Source organism: Pinus tabuliformis, chromosome 4_2 (genome assembly GCF_031772625.1).
Source record: "Pinus tabuliformis cultivar Carrire ecotype Pingquan chromosome 4_2, CPIR1, whole genome shotgun sequence".
NCBI lineage: Eukaryota > Viridiplantae > Streptophyta > Pinopsida > Pinales > Pinaceae > Pinus > Pinus tabuliformis.
Window position 1 is genome coordinate 703584811 of NC_142304.1, and position 9737 is coordinate 703594547.

Here is a 9737-nt window from a genome sequence, read left to right on the forward strand (position 1 = left end):
ATTGCTGAATGTATTAGGGGAAGCTACGACGAAGGCTTTGTGGGACAAGTTAGGGACTTTGTACTAATCTAAGTCTTTGGTGAATAAACTGTTCCTGCAGAAAACGTTGCATAACCTGAGGATGAAAGATGGAGACTCGATGAAAGAGCATCTAAATGCATTTAATACTGTGGTAAGTCAGTTAGCATCTGTTGATATTAAAATTTCAGATGAAGATAAGTGCATCAGTTTGTTGTGTTCTCTACCAGATTCGTGGGATAGTCTGATTATTGCAATAGGTAGCAATGCAACTGCCTTGCAGTTTGATGAAATAGTCTCATCCTTGTTGACAGAGGAGATGAGACGGAAAAATATGGAGAGCCAGAATGGTGATGCCTTGTTTGTGCGATGACGGTCCCAAAACAGAAACAAAAATAAGTCATCGAGTGGGAGATCTAAATCTCCAGGAAACCTGTAAAGGTGGTTTGCTGGAAATGCGGAAAGGAAGGGCACTACAAAAGGGACTGTAAATCTAAAGCTCCTGATAAAGGAAAGGGATCTGATGATGCTCCTTCTGCAAAGGCAAAAACCACCTCAGATGAAGGTGGGGATGTGTACTTGGCTTCTTCATGTACACATGTAGATCATGAGGCATGGTTGATTGACTCAGGTGCATCCTTTCACTTCACTCCCCATAGAGAGTGGTTCTGCGAGTATGAGAAATATGATGGTGGTGATGTATTCTTAGGGGATGATTGAAAGGCTAGAATTGTTGGTCGCGGAAAAGTAAAGTTGAAGTTGCAAGGTGGAAGGGTTAGAACACTTCTGGGTGTTCTGCATATTCCTGCATTGGCCAGAAATCTGATTTCTGTAAGCAAGTTGGATGATGCAAGTGTAAAAATAGTGTTCGAGAAGGATACCTGCAAGATGGTTTGGGGAGCACTGGTATTGATGCGGGGAGTTTGGATTGGAACTCTGTACAAGCTACAAGGCAGCACTGTTATTGAGTGGTGCAATAGTTCCGTGGTTCTTGAAAGTGAAGCAGAAAATCTAGTGGTCTCTGGAGAGAAGACCATGCTATGGCATCAAAGGCTTCGACATATTGGAGAGAAGGGCCTTCGAATACTTCATGGTAAATGTATGGTAGAAGGTATGAGTAATAGCTCTCTGGATTTTGATTTTTGTGAAAATTGTGTATATGGGAAGCAAAATTGGGTGAGTTTCCCCTTTGGTGGTAAGAGGGCGAAATAGATATTAGAGCTTGTGCATAATGATGTTTTTGGACTTGCGAAGGTTCCATCACTGGGTAAGTCTGTGTACTATGTATCATTTATAAATGACTTCCCAAGGAATACATGGATATATTTCCTTAAGAAGAAATCTGAAGTCTTTGACAGGTTTAAAGAATTTAAGGCTTTGGTGGAAAACCAAATAGAGAAGAAGATAAAGGTGCTGAGGACAGATAATGGTGGAGAGTTTTGCAGTAAGGAATTTGAAGAATTCTGCAAGAAGTGTGGTATAGCACGGCAGAAGACTACTCCATATACACCTCAGCAAAATGGAGTTGCAGAAAGAATGAACACGACGTTGATGGAAAGGGCAAGAAGCATGCTCAGTGGTGCCGAGTTAGGATAGGTATTCTGGGCAGAGGTGGTGGAGACAACATGTTACCTGGTCAACAGATCACCTTCATCAGCGTTGGAGGATAAGACTCCACAAGAGGTATGAACTGGTAAGAAACCCTCTCTTTCACATTTGAGGGTATTTGGATGTGATGCATATGTACATGTTCCAAAGGAGAAACGAACCAAGTTGGATAGTAAATCTGAAAAGTGCATCTTTATTGGGTATAAGGATGGTTTAAAGGGTTATAAGCTTTGGAACCCAGTAACAATGAGGGTTGTGTACAACAGAGATGTGGTGTTCAGAGAGGTAAAAGATGTTATTAAACATGAAGCCCAACCAAAGGAACCTAAGAAGATAGAGTTTGAGCTAAAGGAGGAAGAATCAGACTCTACAGCAGAGGAGGAATCAGAAGATGAAGAGCCACAAACTCCAGGTGTGAGAAGATCAATTCGAGAAATAAGGCAGCCAGAAAGGTATAGTCCATCTACTTTCTATTCCAATTTTGCTTTGTCTATTACTGATGATGATCTCATAACTGTGAAGGAAGCAGTGGATTCAAAGGATGGAAAAATCTGGAAAGAGGCCATGGTTGATGAAATGGCATCTTTGCACAAAAATGAGGCTTGGGATCTGGTGGAGTTGCTGGCTGGAAGGAAACCCATTGGTAGCAAATGGGTGTTCAAAAAGAAGACAAATGCAGAAGGAAAAGTGGAGAAATACAAAGCTCGGTTGGTAGCAAAAGGTTATTCCCAGGTTCTGGGAACTGATTTTGGTGATATTTTTTCTCCTGTTGCCAAGGTAACTTCTATTAGATTACTTTTATCTGTTGCTGCCGCTTTTGATTTTGAGGTAGAACAGATGGATGTGAAGACAACATTTCTTCACGGGGACCTGGAAGACAAAATCTACATGAAGCAACCTGAAGGCTTTGCAGTGAAGGGTAAGAAAGAACTGGTATGCAAGTTAAAGAAGTCTCTGTATGGGTTAAAACAATCACCAAGGATGTGGTATCAGAAATTTGATACATTTATATGGGGACTTGGCTTCACCAGAAGCAAAGAAGATCACTGTGTTTATTTTAAGTTAATTGGTAACCATGTTATTTATTTGGTCTTGTATGTGGATGATATGTTGCTGGTTGGAAATGACAAAGAAATTATCTAGGATTTGAAGACCCAATTGTCCTCCAAATTCGACATGAAAGATCTTGGTGCTACAAACTATATTTTGGGCATGGAAATTAAAAGAGATCGAGCAAAGAGGAAGCTCTGGTTAAACCAGAGGAAGTATGTCGAGACAATACTGCAGAGGTTTAATATGTAGGATAATAAACCGGTGAAGGTTCCTATTCCTGTAGGTGTGAGGTTATCTGCTGAATAGTGTCCCAAGACACAAGAAGAGGAAGAGGACATGTCCCGTGTTCCATATGTAAGTGTAGTCGGTAGCCTGATGTATGCAATGGTTTGTATTAGACCAGACATTGCACATGCAATGGAAGTATTGAGTAGGTTTATGTCAAAACTAGGGAAGGAGCACTAGACAACAGTGAAGCGAGTTTTCAGGCATTTGCGTGGCACTAGTGATTATGGTTTGTGCTACCAGGGAAGACCAGGATTGGACAGAGTGTTGGATATTTGTGGCTTTGTTAATGCAGACTGGGCTGGAGATCTGGATCAGAGAAGATCTACAAGTGGGTATGTGTTTAACCTATTTGCAGGTGCAATCAGTTGGATGAGTAAGAAACAATCTGTAGTGGAAATATCAACTACAGTGGCAAAATACATGGCAACCACTCATGTAAGCAAGGAAACAGTTTGGTTGCAAAGATTGTGTTCAAGTATGGGGTTTGTACAGGAAGTTATAAGGATAGACTGTGACAGCCAAAGTGTAATTTTCTTGGCAAAGAACCCTGCATATCATTCAAAGACAAAGCACATTGATGTTCAGTATCACTTTGTGAGGGATATGACAGAAGACAAAAAGGCGTTGCTGGTAAAGGTGGACACTTTGAAGAATACTAGAGCTCTGAGAAGTTCTCTTGGTGTAGAGAGACAATGGGCGTTTTAGGGCCAAAAAAATGACTGAGCTCTCTTGTGGCCCCTTGTGGAAAGAAAACAAAAAGTGGGAGAATGTTGGGTTGTGTTATATTCTTTCCACGACTAGCCCACGTAGTTAACCGGGGGATTAGAGGGGGGGGCGGAACCCCCCCCCTTCATTGCGCCGATTGTGTAGTGGGGGAGCGGGGGGGGGGGGGGGGGGGGGTCACAGGGGGTTTGAGGGGTACCCGTAACCCCACTTTATGGGGTCCGGGGTAGCGCCCCGAAAATTTCTGGTTTTGGACCCTATGTTAGGTTGGGCAGACCGACCTATGGTTTTGTGCATGATTTTCGCACATGTTTTTGGACACGATGGTTTTCGGTCCATGGTTTTGGATGCGATGGTTTTTGGTCCATAGTATTGGATGCTTCAACATGTATAAATATGTATTGTAAAATTGAAAGGAACATAATGAAAAATCAAGCTGGTAGTCCCGGTTTTGGGATCCAGGGGGAAATCTCTATGTATATGTGTTTTATGTGTTATGCTCTCGCATTGTTTATTTTCCGTGTTTTAGAATTCCTATGCAGGTAATTTCTGTACGGGGTTAAAACCTACATTGGGAACAACTCTTGTCTGTCTTGGTTTGCCTATACACATATTTTCTTGTACCAAGTAGATTTGGTAAATCATTCATTTCTAATAATTCTTAAATATCCCCGGAGAGGTTGATAGTTCTCCATGAACTATTTTCTTGTACCAAGTAGATATTGTATATATTTGGAGAGGTTGGTAGTTCTCCATGACCCATTTTTTCCATGCCTCTAAAAAAACAAGGTGCCAATTGTGAACTTTAATGGTTCTTTGAGGTCAAAGATGATGATATCTAATCTTTTTTAAATTTCTTTAATGTTGTAGGGAGGTTAAAGATCATGATTACTTAAATAAATAAAAAATAAAAAAATTGGGAACAACTTTGGTTTGCCTATACACATATTTTCTTGTACCAAGTAGATATGGTAAGTCATTCCTTTCTAATAATTTTATTACAAAGATTATATACTATTTTCCCTGGACACATGATCTTATTGATGTGATTTGAATACTATGGGCATGACAAATATCTCAATTTGCATTAGCATTCTTGATTTTCTTGTACATATGCTTGTTCGTATAAACAAAAATCATCTTGGGACAATGTGCAAAAACATTCCACCATTATGGCTCTTGTTATTATTATTAATTATAAAAAGAATTAATATATAAATTAAATATATATACATTAAAAAAATCAAGATTCTCAAGCATGGAGATTTACTTCCACTTTATAATGAATTATCAATACCACATCCCAAAAAAACATAATTCATTTCAATTGACATTTGTTTATATCCCATTTTTATTTCTACTTTTAAAATAAATATCAATATTAATTTGTGTATAATATTATAAATATTCTAAAATATTCTATAGAAATTAAATCCTTATTATCTACCTAACACTGATTTAAAATTAAATTAAAATTTTAAAAATTGTATTTTAAAATAAACGCACCAAAACACATAATTGCCAAGCCAATATCAATATTATGTTATGTAAACAGTTTGATTTGTTTCAATTACACAAAAATAAAAATAAAATAAAATGAAAATGAAAAATAATATGGTAGAAATGTGTAAGGTAATGTAATGTAAACATTTTAATTTGGTGAAAATAAAATAAAAATAATCCTACTTGAAAATATTTTTACTTCTTTAAAATAAAATAAAAATACTAAAAAAACAACATTAAAGTAAAAATAACTTCATGGTATTGATCCATGGATGGGAACCCATGTTATTGACCCATAATATTCATGTGGGAGATAATCTATTTAAAGGGAGAAATTAAACAAGCCTAGATCCATGTGAACTCCCATCTACCTTGAGTTGCAAACCTCTTTTAGAATGAAAAGAGATTTGATCCCTATAGACACTAGGTAGATCTAGAATTTTTTTGTTTGTCAAATTGTCTGTGACCCTCTAGACTTGCTTGTGGCTTGAGGAGTCGTCCCAAGGGCATAAAAGCCGTCAAAGTCACCGGGGATTGCACTCGGCCTAGACCACACCAGTCCTTAGCTCACTAATTTTTTAGCATGCATGTCTCCCCCTAGCACACCCTCTAGACTTGCTTGTGGCTTGAGGAGTCGTCCCAAGGGCATAAAAGCCGTCAAAGTCACCGGGGATTGCACTCGGCCTAGACCACACCAGTCCTTAGCTCACTAATTTTTTAGCATGCATGTCTCCCCCTAGCACACGACACAACCACCCCCCATGAGGTTTGATCAGGATTGCACCCGGCTTGGACCACACCAGTCCTTATGCATGTCTCCCCCTAGCACATGACACAACCACCTCCCATGAGGTTTGATCTTGGATCGCCTTGCTGACCAAGCCCATTCTCAACCAACTATGCAAGTAAAACTTGACCTAAATAAATCTAAAATTAAGATGAATGTAAATTAGTAATAAAAAATTCACCTTCCTATTAAAAAAAATTAAATTTTAACCATAAATTTTTTAACTGAAAATTAAAAATAATCCATTAAAACTTAACACCTCTTAATAATGAGCTCCAATATGGCCTCGAAACCACGATTTACTCGACCCTTTACAGAAAGGGCTCAACTTTCAATATTCCCGTCAATTGACACAAAATACATGTCAATTGACAGAAAAGCACTACTGACTGAAAAACCCTGCACGAGCAACGTCTCTTCATGTGCTCGACGAATGCCTTCATGGAATCTCAGGGTATGGAGGCTTTGGTGGCCCGGCGGATGTCTGAATTGCGCGGCGTAAATCCATCATAAGCAACGAAACGGCCGGTTTTCGGGTTCAAATTCGATTGTTTTTGAGACAGAATCATCTGAGTGTATACTATTTTAGTTTTTGCATAAACAAAGGTAATAAACTTGTGTTCTTCTGTGGAATTTTTCTTCTCGTGATGGCTTGATTCTTTTTCCATTTATTTAGTTCAGGAAAGCTGTAAAAGATGCAAATTTCAGGGTTTTTGCGTTTTCTGAAGCCGTCTAAGGTTGATGACAATAGAATTTGTTTTGGGGGTTTGGATTCCAAATGCCCGTAAAGAGATTTGTTTGAGTGAATTTGAGTAAGGATGCAGAACATGTTTTGATCAACATATTACTTTGAAATTTAGATTAGATCTGTAAGTTGTAGATATTAACCCTTGCTTCGGGGTTTAGGCGGCAAACAGAGTAAGTATTCGGATTTAGAGGAGAAAACATAAGGGTTTTTGTTTTGGTACCTAATTATGCAGAAATGTACTGGGCTTAACATTTAATCTAGTGCTTCTGTGCTTGAAACCTTGAACATTTTTCTTTCGATGTGGGGAAAGGGTTGAAGAAGAAGACGACGATTTTACATGTAGTGAAATGTAGATGAATCTTGCACGGTGTAGGAAGTGGCTTGTATTCTATGTTCTTAAGGTTTAAACGGTGAGAATCGTGGTGTCTTAAGGAGAGAGGGGATTTGGTATGTGATTATTTGTATTAATAGAATACTATGGAAAAAATGTCATTTTGTTTTTCTGTTTACGGCGAAGAATTTAGCAACAAATTAGCTTAAAACTTGTTTTTCAGGATATAAAGAGTTTTATTTTATGTTTCAGAGGCAGAAATTTCAGAGGGATTTACAGGTTTAGTTATTGAATTGCACTGTTATAACAGTAAAGCAGGTAAAGACTACCATTTCTTTCTTTTGACTTTTCTGTTACAGGGCTTGCTCAGCTGTAGCTGGAGAAGTGCTTGAGATAGCAGGTTTGGAGATGCTGATCCATTACAGCCATTGTTTTCAAGTTCAATATTCTATGCTTGTACCGTGAAGATTCGGCGTCCAGATCAGACATGGCCAAAATATGCACAAAATTTTCACTCTAGACAGCAGGTTGTGATCCTATGCCGCACAACCGTTGAAAGGAAACTTAACTGCAGTAGGATCCAGTATGCTTGTCAAGTGTTCGGTAGCTGGAATTTGAGAAACTTGATTGAAAGCTAAAGGATTATTGGCAAGAAAATAAAAGTCTGTCGGATTCTACAGCAATGTTTGACAGGCAAGACTGCTCCTCTGTGGAAATTTTACCCGGTTCTTCTCGTTTGGAACATCGATGGCAACAGAATCAATGGTGTTTCTTCACATGTTTGTTAGAGTTGAAGAAATTTGGAGCGAAATTGGATTTCGAAGAAGAAAATTCTGATTGTCAAGAAATGGCTCCATGTGACCGCCAAAAGGCAGCAATACTTGATATGTGGAGAGGTAGGTTTGCAAGGATGAAAGAACATGATTTTTCGCTGGATTTGTCTTTTATCTCTCTTATGAATACTGGTGATTGCCCTGGAGAACCAAAAGATGCAGACGGAAATGGAGAGGGATCAGATGATTCTCTCTTGCCCGGTCTCCAAGATGATATAGCTATGCAATGCCTGGCATGGGCCTCGAGATCAGATTATGGTGCCCTTGCCTCTTTGAACTCACGTTTTAAGGATCTTGTTCAAAGTGGTTACCTATATCGTTTGAGGAGGCAGCTTGGCATTGTAGAACGTTGGATTTATATGGCCTGCAATTTGGTCGAATGGGAGGCTTTTGACCCTAAGCGACAACGGTGGATGAGGTTGCCTAGAATGCCCTCGGATGATTGCTTTAACTTGTCTGATAAAGAATCCTTAGCAGTGGGCACAGAATTATTGGTTTTTGGAAAAGAGTTATTTGAATTTGCAATATGGAGATATAGCCTCTTGACACATAGTTGGTCGAGGGGAGCTGGAATGGCTTCTCCTCGCTGTCTTTTTGGCTCTAGCAGCCTTGGAGAGATTGCAATTGTTGCAGGAGGGTGTGACAGAGATGGTGTTCTCAAATCTGCTGAATTATATAATTCTGAACTGGGTAGATGGGAAACTTTGCCAGAAATGCATTCCCCCCGCAAGTTGTGCTCAGGATTTTTCATGGATGGAAAATTTTATGTTATTGGGGGGATGTCAAGTAATATGACTTCCGATTCTCTCACTTGTGGAGAAGAATATAATCTCCAACAAAAAACATGGAGGAGGATTCCAAATATGTTTCCACCTGGAAATCGAGCTGCTCATGCACCTCCTTTGGTTGCTGTAGCAAACAATGAACTTTATGCAGTGGAGTATTCCCAAAATGAGATTAAAAAATATAACAAAGCTACCAATTCATGGCATACCCTCGGCACATTGCCTTTAAGGGCAGTCTCTGCCAATGGTTGGGGTCTAGCATTCAAGGCCTGTGGAAATGAGCTTATAGTTATTGGAGGACAGAGAGGGCAGGAAGGTGAAAGTATTGTATTGAATTCATGTCAGCCCACAGCTGACGGAAGACCGCCGGAATGGGAGGTGCTTGCTGTTAAACAGCATTCAGGAGCCTTTGTTTATAATTGCGCGGTAATGGGTTGTTGACTATTCGTAGTTTGTATTTTCACCATCCATGCTTCTATTTCTTTTCTGGTGAAATGTTATGACTAATCAGCTCTGTATTGGTGTGTCGTTGGTATTATTTTTACGTTTCCATCAAAAGGGCTGAACAATTAATCTTTATCGAGATGATGATCTGTGTGTGTTCTTGTCAAGATTGACTAGATGAAATGATTTAAGGAATTCTGCTGGAATACTTCGCTAAATATATTGCCTCCATGCTATCCTTAATATTAACTAGCAAATATGGGTCATAAGAACAATATATCTCTCTGTATGAAATTTTCTGCAATTGCTGTAAGATGGTTAGCTTGTTTGCCATCTATTGTTTTTAGAGTTTGTGTTTGGAGATACAAATTAATGAGGTTAGGTGCACCTGGTATGTCTTGGCTGGTTTCATTATAAAACTCTTTTCTTGTTGAAGCCTAAAATAGAAGAAGCATGAAATCAAAGAGTCTGGATTTTCAGTGGCTATGCCAGGTTAGAGAAAGCTGCATTCTAGGAATTCTTTCACAGCCCATTTTCTTGGGAATTATGTTTCTTTTGAGATCTTTTGTGCAGCAGTGTGTCTATTATTGAGTTCAAAATAAGTTATGAAATATGT

General features: G+C 38.9%; 1 pseudogene across 1 annotated transcript; it reads left to right on the top strand.

The window, feature by feature from the left end:
* Positions 1 to 6290: 6290 nt before the first annotated feature.
* On the top strand, positions 6291 to 9339 carry LOC149171442 (F-box/kelch-repeat protein At5g60570 pseudogene; annotated as a pseudogene). The gene is made up of 2 exons (XR_016259025.1): positions 6291 to 6586; positions 7419 to 9339. The product of XR_016259025.1 is annotated as an F-box/kelch-repeat protein At5g60570 pseudogene (transcript).
* Positions 9340 to 9737: the final 398 nt, after the last annotated feature.